At 41.9% G+C, this 18,682-nt stretch overlaps 1 non-coding gene across 1 annotated transcript; it reads left to right on the top strand.

Moving 5' to 3' along the window:
• Positions 1-798: 798 nt before the first annotated feature.
• On the top strand, positions 799-905 carry LOC124721601. Its single transcript, XR_007006355.1, has one exon. It is a non-coding gene; the product is annotated as a U6 spliceosomal RNA (small nuclear RNA).
• Positions 906-18,682: the final 17,777 nt, after the last annotated feature.

Here is an 18,682-nt window from a genome sequence, read left to right as displayed (position 1 = left end):
TTTTGAGGTTGACTCATCGTTGAGTCTGGGAAGGACCACATATTATCAAATTGCCGAAATATACAGCAAAGAAATTCAGGTTGATTTAAATATGTCTGGGACATAGGGCGCATTTGCACTCGGCAGTTCTGAACAATAAGTCCATGTACTCTATAGAGAAGCTCTGACTGTCAGAAAAGGAGGGAGAACGACGTAAATAATGTATCTATGGAATGTTTCAAAGTCAATGTTGTAGAGCAAACAGTAGGATGCGATATTGTGTCGTCGTAGTATATTATGTCAATATGAGTGAATCTGTGGAGCTGAACCAATATGTAAGTAAAGGACGAGGAAAGCTGCATGTCATCTGAGCAGTACGACCGAAATGTAATCAGAACTGCCCAACTAAAGGAATTGGAGCATACTTATTACCGAGGTCATCCAATATCAGCAAAATCTGTCGGCCAACCTTGTACAAACAGTTCTAAGTGATTTGAATGCCTTAGTCAAGATGATCAATTATTATATTTTTTTCTGGATTTTAATAGTAAGGATGAACAAGTTATTTAGCTTCAGAACCTAATAAAGGCAGATAATGTAAAGCGACATAGGCAACGCAAGGAAAAGTGCAAAGGCAAATTCTTTCAAATGTCGTTGCATGGTGCGAATAAATCGTATCCAAATTTGTAGACAAACGTTTGTAAGCTTATTTTCAGCTGGCGAAAGATGAGTGAGAAGGATAAGACAGCTACTGCTGCTTGGAGAAAACCCTTTGAGGTAACGGGCGAGTGGTGGCGCCCTGGAAATATTCTATGTTCTGTACTTGCTTCGGCAGTACATATACTAAAATTGGAACGATACAGAGAAGATTAGCATGGCCCCTGCGCAAGGATGACACGCAAAATCGTGAAGCGTTCCACATTTTTATGCCGGCACGGTAGATCAGCGTGTTCGGACAGAGGGTTACGTACCCTCTGTAATAAAAAAAAAACTGAGTTAATCGATCATCAAAGAACTTAATCGGATGTCTTACGACGTCCGTCCCGATCAGATACAACGAACAAACGCGGACAAAATGAGAATTAAAAAAAAAAAATGTTCGGGGTTGGGGCGGCCACACAGGACGCTCGTCAAAGCCGCGGCTCGTTAGCAACCGCGTGATTCCGCACAGTAGTTGGACCACGTGGTGCCGAACGTTAGCCGGGGTCCAGGCGTGGCGTGGCTGGGAATTCCTTGGTGACGAGGACGATGCTTTGTGTCGATGAAGGAGATGTCTATGCCAGGAGTGCCAAAGATGGCGGACATTGCGAAACCTTAATGGCAGACATTTCACAGTTCGTATAGAAATTAATAGTAGCCGGATGAATCGTGATACCTGAAAAAGAAACTTGTACATTACTATTATCTGCATGACGAATCGGATGGTGTAATCAGATTTTCAATATATTTATTAGTTTACAGTTTAGTATCTGACGGTAAATTTACAAGTAACACCCAGCAACGGATTTCCAAAATCTAAACAGTTCTTCAGATTTTGTCGATCGACGTGTCTTTAGAAAGATATTAGTGTAAACCTAAATTGATATGAATTACAGGCATTTAACATAAATAGTACATGAGTTATTGGAGGTCAAAGTGGCTGATTACTATCGATCGTGTTAGGCCATAAGTACTCCACAGTGACACGAAAAAACGGTAGCAGCTTGCTTACAAATATATTTATTTATGTATGTCTTTGTTTATATCCGATATATATACTATTCATGAAGAAATTGGTTAAATATTTACTGTGTTTTAGAAAGCACAGAGACATTAGGCTACTGGCCTACCTTTTGTTCTGGTCCTTTGATATATCTTTATTTAATTTGTTTATGTATCTGGTGAGATTTCCGTGGCTTCTACAGTGAAGACATAGTGTTCACTTAGAAGTAAATATCCCGCGAGCTAGGTTGTTGTTCATAACTAATTACGTGCAGTAGGAATCTATTATTTCCCTCTTATTCAGCTTATATTTTGTCTAATTGCTGAACCATCGGCACCAATAAACCTTTTGCAGAAATATACCGCATTCTCAAAAGTACTTCTACCGTCGTACTCAACATTTAAAATCATTAACATAGTACCTGCAGATTTTATTTAATTGCAATCTTTCATTTATCAATTTATATGTTACATTCATAATTCGCAATTTCCGAGTGATAGAAACCTTCGACAATTCGATTCATGTGTGTATTCTTTTCGTATACTGTAGACTGAGGAGTATTTGGCCTGTAATGCGGTAATTATGAATCCCAGCCACTAGACAACAAAACCAGCCAAAACTTTTAGTATTGTAACTCTGAGTCGGAGGGTGCGTAGTTATTATGAGAAAGCCCGCAGCCCTAAAGATGAACAAGGGAAGTCAAAGAGAGGTAATTCAAAATTAGAGCTTGAAACTGCCGAAGTTCATGAGCACCTATCATCACCGAGCGAGGTGGCGCAGTGATTAGCACACTGGACTCGCATTCGGAAGGACGACGGTTCAATCCCGCGTCCGGCCACCCTGATTTAGGTTTTCCGTGATTTCCCTAAAACACTCCAGGCAAATGCCGGGATGGTTCCTTTGAAAGGGCACGGCCGACTTCCTTCCCCGTCCTTCTCTAATCCGATGAAACCGATGACCTCGCTGTTTGGTCTCTTCCCCCAAACAATACAATACAATCAACATCTCGTCATTTTCGACGAAAGGATCTCACTACACTGGTAAAGTGTACCTTTACTTAAGTGCTGACGTGAAAAGAAAGATCGTATACGTGCTTTTTAGAGAAGTGAATCCTCTTTCTCCGATCAAATACGAATACTAAGTGAAAGTATTTAAACAGGGTTTTGACCTTCACTTCGGCAGACCACAGGCAGATGTGTCTTGTGAATGTCAGCAAATGGTTTAAATAGCTCTGAGCACTATCGGACTTAACATCTATGGTCATCAGTCCTCTAGAACTTAGAACTACTTAAACCTAACTAACCTAAGGACAGCACACAACACCCAGTCATCACGAGGCAGAGAAAATCCCTGACCCCGCCGGGAATCGAACCCGAGAACCCGGGCGTGGGAAGCGAGAACTCTACTGCACGATCACGAGCTGCGGACGAATGTCAGCAGTTAATGGTGAAAATTAAAAGCAAAAGGTAGAATGAGGCATCTCGACGGACTGCTGTTTGTGATTTAACGGTGCAAAAGAGAAGAGTCAAGAATTTCTATACTGATTTGAATGGAAATTAAACGCTGTGCAAAGAAAATAAACATATTTCGAGTCTGAAGACTCCATGCATTATCTTCTTCGACCAAGGATACCAATTCAAGACATATTTCATCTCCGGAAGCTGGCGGTTTATATTTTCGGCATTCACATTTTGAAAGGTAAGACGGCATTTCATTACCTTTATCATGGAGGTGTCACCCACAAAGGCCCTAACGAAGTGTGCACCTTCTTGTACCACTACCTTACCACGTACATCCCCGAGGACATAAAACTTGTTCATCTCTTCTCTGATAAATGCTTAGCGCAAAACAAAATTCAATGTTTAATGAGCATATGTCAAGCTTTCATTGATGTTGGAAAACTTCACAAAATAGAGGGATTGTTTTCTGTCAGGGAACACTCTTTGTTACCGTCTGATAGAGCTTTTGGCACAATCGAGAAAACGCTGCTAAGAACTGACAGAGTGGACACTGTTATGGATTACGCTGACGTGATCACACCATTGTGTGCAAGACAATTCTCTATAAAGGTTATCTCAGCAGATGAACTCACAAACTTCAAGTCCTGGTGGACAAATGTTGAGAAGAGGGCAACTCATTCACTACAGACAGTTACACCACGAAGAGACAAGAAAGTAGCATTCAGTGTTTCAACATTTCATCATTTTGTCTTCATCAGTAATGTATTTAGGACTGTAACAGCCTGCAGCATAATCAACGGTTTAAATACCCACACATTCAGATTAGGACTAGCAGGAGTTTCTCGAGCCAACGTCTACTACCCAGTTTTCGAGCCTTTTCAGATTACTATACTCCTACTAACACAAATAAGATGATAGACATAAAGAAGTCGGCTGCTTATGTAGTGCAAGAAGAACATATCCTGGAATTCTGGAACGCTGTCATCAGTGAGCAACTGCTGCAGGAGCACTGGATGCAAAAGGTGTGATTTCCAATACTGATAAACACTTGGTTCTCATGAACAAACATTGTGAATTCTTTAAACATTGACTCTAACATTTACTTACATGTCCATTAAACTGTTTGTGTGATGTAAATGTCTTAAGATTTTTATTTCTCACTAAAAAAAAAAAAAAAAAAACCTGTTCATAGTTGTTTTATCTCTTCAATGTCTTAAATGGTCACTTCAAACAATAAACGAAAGGCCCTATACAATATTAAAACTTTTTTCTTGTCTCAAAACTAAGTCAGAGAGACATAGAGCACTTCTGAAATAAGCGATTCAACTGCAAATCTGTGTCGAAAGGTCAGACGAGTTTTAAGAGGGACTCGTGCTATACTAGAAACAGTAGTGGTCCCAGCGCTGGCACCTAAGGCACACCCCTTTATCCATGACCCAGTCAGACGCTGCCTCGTAGTTGTTCTCACTACCGTGGAGAATGATCTTTTGCTGTCTATTCATAAAGTATGAGAGCAACGAAATGTGAACTACTGCTCTTATTACAAAATGATTCAACTCCTAGAGCAATACGTTGTAATCAACATTATTAAATGCCTTAGTTAAATAAAATAAGATTATAATTTTTGCAAATTTTGATTAATTTGTCCAGTGCATCACACAGAAAGGAGAATATATCGCTTTTAATTGTTAAACCACTTCTAAAATCAAGCTGTACGTTTGACGTCAAACGTGAACTGAAACGATCACTTGCCCTCATATACATGGGGTTTCCAGTCATTTTCTGAAACATTCTTATTTTTTATAAAGCAGCTGCACTAATGAATACTTTCATCTTTCAGGGAACTGACCATTCCTAAGTGAAGAATGACAAAAGTGGGTAATTACTGTGCTAATATACACAGGCATTTCCATCTCTTTCCACTATATTTTGCTTTTAATTTATACTCCAGAGTTACCTTCAGAATACGACACATGTATCTACCTTGGTCGCTTCGTCGTGATTACTCTGCGATTAAGAACGGGGCAGTGTGCTTGTTTGTAGTAAACTGCATTCTTGTAGGTTTCTAATATTTGATTGAATGGAAGCTGATTATAGGACATTATATTTGCTTTCCACTTCATCGCGCTGTAAATTCAAAGCCGTCATCCTCTAATGATTAATGAAACAGTTTTTATCAATGACTAGGAATGTGATACGCATATTACTTGTCGTGAAATTGACTTACGTACCTGTCGTTTTCAGTTCACATATGGGGTTATAAATCACTTACTTGCTTTCATTAAAAATATAATTGTTTATCAGTTTACTCTGTCGTAAGTATTACGATATTCGCTACACCATTCTTTGTCATTAATGCATAATATTATGTCAACGTTGCACGTTGCGGCATGTTGTGCGTTTGTATCACCACCCATAACTATTCCTGAGATGCAGTCAAAAGACATTAGTAATAACTGGTTTTGGTTCCATTCCATCGGTTCCAGCGTGTGACAAGGTAGATCGACCGTTGCTGCTTCTTCGATTATTGTTTAATAAATATGCATAGTGATCCCCATGTTACTATGATGCTATGTAAAAACGATATTCATAATTTACTTGTTCATTCAGAGGGCTCAACTATTTTTTATGTTTCAAGTTAATGATCTGAAAACTGACCAGACATTCTCACTGCACAGCTGGACGCTAAACGAGACAGTTAACACTTGTTCAGTTTGGGCCATTAGTTTTATAAACCAGTACTCACTCTGCAATATTCAAATATCCACAGTCAAACAGCAAAATTCGTAGAGTAATTGAAAAGGCACTGAAAAATCTCGGAAGTACCATGTGCGCACCACAGCAATAGAGGACGCTCATGGGATTCCCTCACTGTTTCTGGTGGACTGACAGAGTTTAGTTTGACTAGTATTTATCGATGCGTAGACTTGTTGTTTGTGCCAGATAGTAACGTTTCTCTTGTTCTTTAAATTTTGCATTAATTATCGTTACCGAACCGAACTCAACAACTTTCTAAAATTTCAAGAAGTATTGATTAACGTTTATCTTGACATTTCTTAGTTTCTCTTAATAGCTTTCTAGGATTTACTATTCACAGACAAACACCCTGCTGCCCAATGATAAATTTTCTCGCGGGATGTCAGCTGTGACGTGTTTTAGCTTCTTCGGTTTTTTAGTTAATGTCACTTATTTTCCACAAGTTTTGTCATTACCTTTTGTACCATCCTCTTCCAGTATTCCCTGTACCAGCATCCAGACTGAAATTCACTCGACATCCTCTGAAAAATATGGGTCCATTCAGTATAACACTTTGAGCTGTCCCATTTGTACCACGTTTATTTTCGAGGCTTAATATGTGTTTGTAGACAGGCATGCGGTGGCGGCGTTGACGATACCTGAGCAATACCCTACCAGAATATAGGCAAAAAAAGTGGCGCCATAAATAGTGATACGTTTTTATACACGCAATTACCGACTTTTCCGAACACTCATTAATACTTAATTCACGTTTTGTAATGAGATCATCACCATAGACCAAAACAGGGAATCATTAAAACTAAATTCAAAATAAAGCAATAGCAAATTAACCGTACCGTTTCGGATCGATCGCTCGATCGCTATAGCAGTGCGGAATCTTTGACGTCTCGCCGCGCTTTGCCCTATGACCAGCATGTGTGTAGACAGCTGAAAACTCAAGTAAGATGGAAGCAGCACCTAGGGTCGCGAGGACGGTCTACGGCCTTTCAGCCCTGACATATGAAACTCTGTCTCGGTGGGCGGAGACCTGATCTGTAGGAGGACAGTGTTTTGACCAATTTCGGAGCGTTGGTACACTCTGGAAATTTGCCTCAGCCGAGGTTGTGGAGAACTTGACTGCCCCGTCACTATTGATTCATCAAGTATTTTGATGAGTTTCTTTTTGTGATCTGTGTGCTTGCCGCGTTAACGCGGTGAGACTGCCACCAGTTTCCCCTCCAAGGTATTCCTGTAATTGTTGCCCGTCCAGGTTAATTCCGAAAGAAGGGAAACTTATTCCAGAAGTGAAGCTTACTTTAATCAGATCTGCCCCTTTCTCTGCAATTATTACAAGCAACATTTCGTTAAATAATTTTAGGAAATGAAATTTTTTCTTCCTACTATTTAAAAACAGTGAAGTTTATTTTAATAGGAGTTGCTGTTTCCACTGCCGCTACTATGGGACTATGGGCATGCATATCCAAAAAGTTTTTCGGCATCCAAAGTTTGTTAAGACTATTAAAAATAGCGAAATTTATTTTGATAAGTGCTATTCTTTTCAGGGCAAACGTTTCGGTAAATCATTTGTTGAAATAACTTTGGGGTATTGAAGCCTTGTCTCATCGCCAACTCTTGTAATTCTAGACTTACCCAGTTGTTAATGACTGTATAGCCCACAGAAATTCTGAGTTGCACCGTGGAGTGACAGTTTGCCTATCAACATACATAGTCATTGGGCAGATGTTTTTACCAATTTATGTTGCGAATGCAAGTTGATATGTACAGGAATGTGCCCTTCCTTTGTTGTAAAAATAGTGCACTGATTTAGTTTTTAAGGTTTTTAATCTGTTGTAGCTGACCTTGTATTGGACCAACCCATCTACCAGTACGGCTTTGGACGGCGAGTCTGCACCGCCCGTCCCGTCCTTTAGACTATCAACTCCTGTAGTGGAGTTTGTAATGTATTCAGATAACTTTGCTTTATTCTGAACTTACGTCACCAACGGACGTAACGGTTTTGTTGTCTATTTACTTTTCATTTTGTGGTGAATTTTAATGGCTTTGTTTAAAATTTATATTCAAACCCATTCAAGAATTCTTAAGTTCGTAAAGAAGGAAATTTTCCTGTCACCGGTAGAGTTTTATAGCTAAAGGACAGATTTTGATAACTTGAGAAACTTTCGTGTTAAAATTTTGTGAAATTCTTGTTTTTTTCTTTTCCTTTTCTTAAATTTTTTTCAAGGAGGGGGGGCAAATAAATTTGAATTGTTCTATTAAGTTTCTTTAATTTACGTCTATCGTCACAATCTTTTTTGTTTAACAGATTACCGGTTTCGGTCTTTAATGACCATCATCAGATCTGCAGCAAAAATGGGAAAAATATAAATACACTCGCAAACTGTATACAGCTTAAGAACAATACATAGAGCATATTGAAAAGTAGTACTGACAAAATTTACATTTGTGCGATTTAAATATGAAGAGACATACCTGTTCCATAAAAACAAAGTCCTAATGTACTGCAGCCATAGTGGCATCGTCAAATGTTAAATGCAGAATCAGCACCAGCATCGTCAAATACATATAAATCACATCACATGCACGAGTCATGTTGTCAGCGAAACTACTGTTTTAAACAAGCTGCCTTACAGTAGCCACTAGATGTTTGTGCTGTAAGTTGACCAGATGTCTATAATGTCGGCATACACAAGTTTTCAATAATTATTGAAACAGCGAAAATAGAAGGGGGATACAATAGTTAAAGTCTGTAATAAGCTTATAAAGTATAAAAGGTGTTACAGTAATAAAAAGAACACGACAAAAGTAATATTGTTAAAAAGACGAAGAGTTAAAAAACAGTGGTTGACATCTGTTCTAGCGCCAATATTCTATACAATGACATAAATATTAAACACCATTGATATTGCACCGGGTGAAATTAAACAACATAAAACAAATCGCTAAAGGAGCCACAAATGAAAGAAAATATAAATCTACACATAATCAGCGCCCTCTGTTAGCGCTAACGCCAGAATTCGGCACAGGCGGGAAGTGGTTGGAGGAACGTGACCGGCAGAGGCCCCCTCGTATCCTGCGGCACTCCGTTGCAAGAAAAGAATGATAAAATTCCGTAACAGTGGATGATCTACATTATCTGATTAATGCAGTCTATGAAATGAATAAAGAAGGAACAAGAACCTACTAGAGTCATGCGTAAAATGTATGAAAACGTAGTAAATATGTAATGCACTCAATTGAATAAAACTGGTGTCGTCAACTGTGAATGTCGTTCATTGTTGTCTGGCCCAGTCCAACCACTCTACAGCGTATTAGGTGGGTTAAAGGATGTGCAAGACCATCCCACCGAGGAGTATTTTTTCGTAAGTATTATTTCATATAAAGAGAAGAAGTGCAGAAAAACTCTGTTTTCATAGGGGGAAAAAATACACAAATTCGAGGCTGGAAACAATCGAAGTGAAACGCGTGTGTAGGGCCGTAGAAGGTTTCAGCCGTAAACCGCTCCCAGGCGAAACAAAAGCGGGGCGACCACGTTGCACTGGCGGCTCACCTTGTTGGAAGGAACAGCCGGGGACTCGAGTGTGCCCCGGCGAACAGTCGGCTGCGCGGAACTGCGCCGCACCCTGACTTTCATTTGCAGCGAAGGAAGCAGAGCCGCGAGGAAAACACCTTTCTCTGGAATACAACACATTGAAGAAGTCCTGACGGAACAGTACCGCAGTCTTCTGGGTTAGGGATGAGAATACACGGATACGACGCTCCCTCTGGAGTAAGGTCTAGATTACTTCGGGCGTAAGGGAACACTCACTCTGTTGCCCAAACACACAAATGCGGTTGTTCAGAACAGAGCACCGAGAAAGATAATGAATGTTAAAACGCGAGCCTGTGTAATTACTAGGGCCCATATTTTAATTACCTAAAAACAGTGAAATATGCAAGCATTTATGACCTAAAACTTACATAAATATGACCTTAAAAATAAAATATGACTTAATAGAAGTTTATTTAAAGGATTCTTGTTTGTTTACTTAACTTTTTATTCACCATAAAGTAATACAAAATTCACTTCTCAAAATATTGCAGGTATAGTTCTTTCTTTCTGTAGGGTTTGTGGCTAATTTGCACCTATTTTTTGAATGTCTGAGTGTTTTATTTTCTAAACACAAAGTACAGTTAAAAAGATCATCGATTGAAACAGTAAAACAATGTTCTACATGGTATTTAAAGCGTTCCACATTATTTAATAGCGTATGTCAATCTTCAGTATCTGCAAAGTTGCACTGGACCACAAGGTGCGTTTTCAGGTTTTCCATTGTCAAAGAACTATGGTTGTCACTGAGGATAGTTTTGTACCTGGAAAACCTCCTCTCCACTTCACAAGACGTCAGTGGAGCGTATTTGAAGGCAGCCAGGTCACTGTAGTTCAGCTTCGTTTCAGTGTCTTCAAATGTTGCGGCATTCCCTGAAAGACTGTCACTAATTTTACACAGTGTAGAATATCCAGGATTCCATTGGAGAACACTCTGCAGTTTGGTTTTCACATTGTCAGCCACATGACCACGAGCTCGACCCAACTCACTCTGCACATGTTGTGAAATACTCAGGGCCTCACATAGCTGAGTGCCAACAGCTTCCAGTCGTTTGATGGCAATTGATATCACTGAAAAATTACCGTTTCGAGACAATGCATCTGTAAACACTTGATAGCACTTGATTCATCGCCATCAAGCCCACAGAAGATTGTCTTTATTTGGGTGTAGTTGGTGCAGTAATACTCAGCAGCATTAAGCCAAGAACCCCATCTTGTAAGAACAGGTTTAGGTGAGAGGGGCGTTGAAAGTGCTTGTTCCTTGAATTTCTGCACCCCTAGCCGAGCCTTCGCATAGATTTTCTTGCCACAGGAAATTAATTTGTCCACGTCAGAGTAATTTGATCGCACCTCTTCGGCAACTCTGTGCAACGCATGTGCGAGGCAAGTGGCGTACACCATACTGGGGTAGAGATTCTGAAACCCTTTGGTTGCTTTAGCCATATATGAAGCACCATCTATTACAAGCAACAAAACTTTGTCTCTTTTCACACCATCTGGCCACAGTAGCTCCAAAGAGTTGTCAAACAAAATAGCAATCGTCGAATTGTTTACTCAATCGAGAGCTTCACACGTTAATAGGAACATATCTCCAGGGCCATCAACTTTTAGAATACCAACAACATTTGCACTAATATCCGTAGTTTCATCTATCGACAGCCAGATCTTTTGCTCAGCAGTAGTGATTCGTATTTTGTTGAGCACATCATTATAGCATACGGATAAATAGTTCTTTCTCAGTGTAGATTCATCTGGAACTGGATGTGTTGTGTACTTCTCCAAGAACCGTCCGAAGCGTGGATTCTTCAGCTTTTCCAATGGGATGTTGCAGGACACCAGCATCTAACACAAATCCTTGCAGAATGATTGCACGGTTGACGGTTGACCTGTCTGTTCAAATAACAGCGTTTTCCTGCTGTTATTTTCAGCACTTCGTTTCACACAGCTGCTGTGTTTAGCGGTATTACAGTGTTGTTGCACATTAAAGCGCTTTTCTGTACTAACTTTAACTTAACACAGTTTACAAAATAATATTTTCCCGTCAGTAGTAAAGAACTTCTCTCCAAAATCTCGAACGTATCCTCGCAACTTCACGCTGTCGGAGCTCTTTGCTTTAGGCATGTTCAACAAGGCAAATGCTGTATTCAAACTGGTTACTGGGAACACCTGTGCGACTGCGATGATTATTACGGCAGAAGCCGCCTTTGTTGGCTCTGAGAGCGTATTGTCGACTCTGCGCAACAATGTTTTATGTTCGTGAAACGACTGTTGTGGTACACCAATTTTCTGCTACAGTCCTGAGAAATAAATCTGTGTACTAATTTATCTGTTTATCTTTTATAATAGCACGTTAAATATAGTCTCGTGACCAACATATTCATTTTCTTATTCGTGTGTCCCATAAGATACGAGAAAAACGGTATATGCATTTTTGGCTAAAGTTGACGGAAATATGACCTACTATGTTGAAAGTCAGCCGCAATATGACCTATTATTAAAATTTGTTGAAATATGATTTTATATGCACAATCAAAATACATTTTTCGACACTACAATGCCTAGATTTGTGTATAAATTGTTCTAAAATTCACCCTATAGTTCAGAAAAAAATATGACTTGTCATTAAGTTCCGGGCCCTAGTAATTACCAACGCAACTTCTCAGGTCTTTGTTCCTAGGTTATACAGTGAGGGCTTTCTTGGGTATTTCTTAGTTGTTTCCTGAAGTGGGATCCCTGCTGCAAGCATCCGAAGAAAGGGTGTTTATATGAATTAATCATTCAGAAGTAACCATTAACTGTGAACGAGGTAAATAACTTACAGGAATGTTTGATACAGCTTTGAATACAGTATATCTTCAAAGTTTTATTTTCAAATATTCAGTGTGGCTGCATTTATACCACAACAAATGACCCATCTGTAATCAATCCCCTGCCAAATCCTGTCAAGCAAGTCTTGATATATTGTGGCAGCTTCTTGTGTTATGCGCTATTATAGCTCATCGACTTTTGCCGGAAGCGGAGGAACACACGCTCAGTATAACCCCGTACACAGAAATCCACTGGGTTAAATCATATGATCATGGTGGCCAGGATACTGTTCCACCATGTCCAATCCAAGTCCACACATTCCTACGGAGATAGGTGAAAACTTCACGACAGTAAGATGGTGGTGCGCCATCTTGCTCGAAAATAAATTCTGTGCCCATATCGCGTTGTAATCGAGGCATTAGATAACTTTCAAGGGTGTCGAGGTACGATTCGCCAGCTACAGTTGACTCGGCAAAAGAGAACGGGCAGTAAATCTTGTTACAGCTTACAGCACGAAAAGAGAAAGGGCAGTAAATCTCGTTACAGCTTACAGCACAAATAACATTTACCATAGGCGAGTTCCATACATGTCCGATTGTGTGACGTGGTTTCTGCTCACGCCAAATAGGATTATTATGCCGATTCATTTTATCGCAGGTGTGGCTGACGCTGACGCTTTACAAACGAGCCTTGGCCTTGGCCCGAGGTGTAGGAGTTTAGACTTATTACAGTCGTTCCTCCTGTTCCTGGTGATGCGATGGTGATGTGGCCTCACTGTATGGTTTGTCCTGTCGTTGTCCGGTGTCTGTCCTGTCCTGGCTACTAGCATGCAGGCATACTAGTGGACTTTGGTGTTTTAGGTCTTCTTTGTCTCGCGAGAGACGTTCTACAGAGCTGTCTGCAGGTCTGCAGACAGCTTCCTCGTGCCGTCGCGAATCTCGTTCCTCAGCCGCACGACTGCGTCCTCTAGGATGTAGTCCCAGTCGCGCGGCGTGAAGACCGGGTTCGCGTTGATGCTGTTGAGATCTTTCTTGGTGACGAACCCGAGCAGAATTGGCCGATGCCCGCCACATATCTCAAACGGCCTGTGCGGGAGCGACGGCTTCCGTACCCCTTCCGCCTGGGCGAAGAGGCACAGGTTCTTTTTGGCGTTGAAGCGCCCATCCCGTACCATGGTGGCAATCTTCTTCAGCACGTTTGGCATGTTCGTGCTGTCCGGGAAGGGTATGATGTCCGTGCGAAGATTGCCATCCTCTTCTTGCTTCCCCTTCTGTGTTGCCTTCCCGCCTGGGGTTGGGGAAGGAGAGGACGGTGCCACGTCCATGGGCGTCTCCCCGGTCTCCTGTATTGCTACAGGTTCCGGGGCGACGTCCGTTTGAGTGGCCACGTCCTTCTGCGACGGTAGGTCCTTCTGCGTGACGGCGTCCACCCCCACCGGGCGCACCGAAGGGGCGGCGGGCGTGGGGGCGGGAACCATCTTCTCGTTCAGAACCCGCATCTCCTCGCGCCGCTGCTGGAGCTGACGATGAACTTCCACAAGTTCTTCTTTGAGCGCGGCCCGTTCTGCCGCAAAGGCGGCTCGGAGGCCGGCCATGGCGTCGTCAGTGGCGGCTTCTGCTTCTTGACGGCGCGGCTCGTACCCCTCGCCGGAGCGGGGGGGCGGGGCGGCCGTCGTGGCGCTTGACACCACCGCAGGGCGTGGTGCGGCGGGCTGACGGCGTAACTCCCTGAGGTAGCTCCAGCTACACGAGTTGGCAGCGTGTGGCCCGCCGCAGTTCGCGCAGCTGCTGGCCGCCCCACGAGGCTTCGTGCAACTGCGCGTGTCGTGAGCCGCCGCGCACTTCAAGCACGCGACGGCTTTCTTGCAGTCACGCGCAGTCTGCCCCAGCTGTTGGCACTTGTAACACTGCTGAATCTTGCTCTTCTGCTGAGTGCGCTTGCGTTTTGGCTGCCGTTGGCGGCCGCTGTTATTCCCCATCGCATGGATGAGAATTTCCAGTGCGGCTGCCGCCTGCTTCCCTTTCCGTCCAGCCATGGCGTTGGGCTAGTGGCGTTGGCGTGCGCGAGCGACGGTAACGATGTGAGCCGCAGCGAGTCGAGCAGCGGAGTGCGTCGCGTGGTGCGTATCGCAGGTGTGGAAGACGGCCTCTACGCACAACACAATTTTATTAAGAAAACTGTCTTCAGTCTATATTTCATTAAACATTTCTACACAAAACTCAGATCGTTTTTCTTTGTCACTCCTCTTTAGGGTTGCAATAGTTCCATTCCACAGTACTCCAATGACAGGTGTTTGCATAACATCTGTCACTCTTGTAACACTAGGAATATTCAATGCTGAGGTAACACGTCTCCTTCATTTACCCGGACTACCAATATAAGACCGCCGACTTTTTTCAATTCTTACGTCAGAGACTGCTGGCCGGCTCTGACCCGGCGCCCTGTACGATACACAACCAGTTTCGGTGAAATGATTGCACCAAATAATAACGGTTTGTCTTTGAAGTGCTCTCTTGCGTTATTTAGCTCCGAATTGTTTATGACTGTACTAGCGGATTTGTATTCATGAAACCATAAAGGAGACTGCTGTAACACCCCAATTATAGAACCCAAAATAAACACCCTTTAGTTGCGAAAAGAAATAGGAAAATCAGTCATCCTGACAGTGAAGGCAGCTACTAACAACATAAATGTACGCTCTTGACAGTTTGATTAACAAGAATCTTATGTACATACTAATGCTTATCATAAAGAAAGGACTGAATGAAAAAACACCATATGATACGAAACAGAAACTTTAAAGAGAGAATTCAAAAAATTTTATGAAGGTTAACGGCCAGACCAACGATAACATTTATCCTAGAAGAGAGTTGTAGCCGCATCGAGCTGTAAGTTCGCTGTGACTACAGTGTAACTCGGCAATGGAGATGTTAACTTAACTTCTCTCTTGTACTCTTGCAATAGTAGTACGCATGTTAAGCGCTACTAGATTGTTTTAAAACCGATCTGAGGTCTAAATGCTTTACGGTTGGAAGTATTAGTCAGAAGTCGGACTGACGTAAAATCATCTTTACCGTTTAGACACATAACAGGATAGTTGACAACTGTGACAGAGAAATAACTCGAGTGACTGCTGATTTGTGATGGGACTTAGCCTTCGTGATACTTAATAGTCACGAACAACAAAGGACACAGAAAGAGACTGATCGCCGACAAAAACTCAATTATTTGACGTGAGTAGGCAACAGATAAGCGCAATCACGAAGAACTCACAACTGAACCGTGTTGTCTGAAGCTATCGTAAAAGTCAGAATTTCTGATGCTAACAGACGCAATTACCTGAATGAAAAATCGGTGTGTGTGCTCAGTGTAGGGAGAAACAATCGAAGAACAATAAACTTTAAGTCAACTTTAATTCTTCGTGTCACATACATCATTTAATGCACATTTAAAGTGTATTTGTGGAATTAACCGATTCTTCGGATAACATAAAAGTGAAAAGTGATTTAGTGACTATTGAACTGTGAACGGCAATAAGTTTACACCGAAATACGACGCATTCTGAACATTGCTCAAGGGTATGTTATCTCTGGAATTACGTCGTGTAGTTGTTGAGTACGCGACGTAGCGACGCCTTGACGACGGAATAATAATTAACAACTCAGTATCCTCGCAAAAATCATGATGTGACATCGGCTAGGATGATGGACTCATGATTCAAGAAATTATATTTTCAACGTTTGAATACCCATTCTCAAACTGGGCATAAGAACTACAGTCAGCAAGTTCGCGTAAACTGAAAAGTCTGTGGCGAACACCCAAAGGACTTTTGGTTATCATTTCAGATCAAGGGAGTCATCGCGTTATCGAGTGCTGCAGTCGCTATATTTATAAGTGGAGAAGATCGATAGGCATCGAACTTCATTGCTTTAATTACAAGCAAGGGCGGCACACATACTCCGGCATGCTGCTCCATCGAGACGTTCATATCAGTTTTGAGAGAAAGTATCTGAAAAATAACCAAACCGCGCTAGGAGTTTGATTTTATAATAGTTACAGATTGGCGTTGTCGTGATCGACGGACGCCGTTTCAAGTCATCTTGACTAGGACAACCATCACCATCGAGCCGAGACTAAACGGGACGTCACAGTGCGCGCGCTTTGCACCTTTACATGACTCCATGGTGGCTGTTGGAATAAGTCATCCACATATGCCACCTAGCGAGAACGCTGGGATTTCTTAGGTGGAAATAAAACTTGAAGATATATCACATTTAGTGCTGCATCAAACATTTCTGTAAGTTATTTACTCTTTTTACAATTAAAGGTTACTTCCGTGTAAATTACTTATAAACAGGCTGTATTTCTGACATTCGTTTTATCTACCACATAAAGTCAACCAACGGCTAAGTACCTGGTAACCGGTCTACGCTTTATCCAGTTTGTGGAGGTATGAGATCAGGGATTTCCTCATTCCATAATGCACAGCGTTCAGCCTGCTTTCAACAATCAACAAATAAGTGCTGTTGTCATATCCAATAAAACCCCATATTAGCTGGAGGGGTTTTGGCTCCAGAATCGTAGACTCATGTGAACTTTCAGCAAATTGTGTCTACGGATACTTCGGAGCCAACCCCACGACGAGAAGCCGAAGCTAAACTCATGGCCAAACATCACATAGTGCCGCTCAGTATGGCAGATGGCTCCGGCTCTACACCATGCTGGTCTCCATCGTCCGTGGTATGAAGCTTGGATTTCGCTGCTAATGACGCACAGAAAGTCGAGATCTTAAGCCAGTTACCAGTAATCTGTTCCAAACAGTTCGCCTACGATCTTCTCGTGGTGTAGTCCCTGTGACAGGACTCGTGTCGGTGCTTTTTGCCAAATTGTCGCCCTGAAGACATCTCGCTACAACTCGATTTTCAGTCGTTGCATTACGGCCAACTACAAGCGCGATCTGCCGGTCTGATGTTACGCCCTTAATATTGATGATGCGCGCTTTCTCAAAGTCTGTAAGATGGTCATAAGCTGAAAGTGGACCTCCTCTGGGAGTGCTGGGTTGTAATCTTCATCTTAAAAGTTCCAGTAACTTTAAACGTACTTACATGTGCTTGCATGTACTTACATGCACTTAACACTATTCTGTATTTGTAGGAATATTGAAAGCAATCCCGCATAGGGTGAAGGTTTAGTAACACTACTGTACAAATATGGAAAATCTGGACTATTTGATTTTTACATTTGGTCAAGGTGTTCATAATGTATCACTTTCCATTTACGTCAGTGTATTCTTCCTCGGAATGTAGTCGAATGAAGTCGGGTGATGCTGAGGGAATTAGATTAGGAAATGAGACACTTAAAGTAGTAAAGGAGTTTTGCTATTTAGGGAGCAAAATAACTGATGATGGTCGAAATAGAGAGGATATAAAATGTAGACTGGCAATGGCAAGGAAAGCGTTTCCGAAGAAGAGAAATTTGTTAACATCGAGTATACATTTAAGTGTCAGGAAATCGTTTCTCAAAGTATTTGTATGGAGTGTAGCCATGTGTGGAAGTGAAACTTGGACGATAAATAGTTTAGACAAAAAGAGAATAGAAACTTTCGAAATGTGGTGCTACAGAAGAATGCTGAAGATTAGATGGGCAGATCACATAACTAATGAGGAGGTATCAAGGATCTGAGGCATCAAGGGATCACCAATTTAGTATTGGAGGGCAGCCTGGAGGGTAAAAACCTTAGAGGGAGACCAAGAGATGAATACACAAGCAGATTCAGAAGGATGTAGGTTGCAGTAGGTACTGGGAGATGAAGAAGCTTGCATAGGATAGCGTAGCCTGGAGAGCTGCATCAAACCAGTCTCTGGACCGAAGACCACAACAACAACATTCTTCCTCGCGTTAACAGAATACCCTTTGTCGCTCCCTTAATACAGGCACTGTTGGAATCATATTCAGAAACACATTACCTTGTATCCTAGAGAAATGAAACACTTCTCCAGCCCCAGATTATTTTCAGTGGTGAGACTCACACACAGATCCTTTCCATAATCCCTTACATCCACTAATCTTTTATAATCCTCCATCTTTTCCACCGAGCTGCGCAGCAGGCCGAAGGCATTATGGTGCCCGCAGTGGGATCTGCTGAGGAATCAACTTCCACAGCTTGGACAGCCAATGGGTACAAAGCTGAGCCAAGAAACAAGGACTGGGACTTCACTAACGGGCGACGTGGGACGCGGCCGCTTTATGTGTGCTCAACAGACCAAGAGGGCGGGTGGGTCTTCCTCTAGTGAGAGGAAGCGCTGAAAGTCTACTTTGCTGTATGGTAGTGGGATATTAGTCGTTTCAGCTGAGTCAAGCTGTGTTAGGATACAGTTAAAGGTGCAAGTG

This window comes from Schistocerca piceifrons, chromosome 1 (assembly GCF_021461385.2).
Source record: "Schistocerca piceifrons isolate TAMUIC-IGC-003096 chromosome 1, iqSchPice1.1, whole genome shotgun sequence".
Taxonomy (NCBI): Eukaryota; Metazoa; Arthropoda; class Insecta; order Orthoptera; family Acrididae; genus Schistocerca; species Schistocerca piceifrons.
This window is presented reverse-complemented; position numbering and strand designations above follow the sequence as displayed.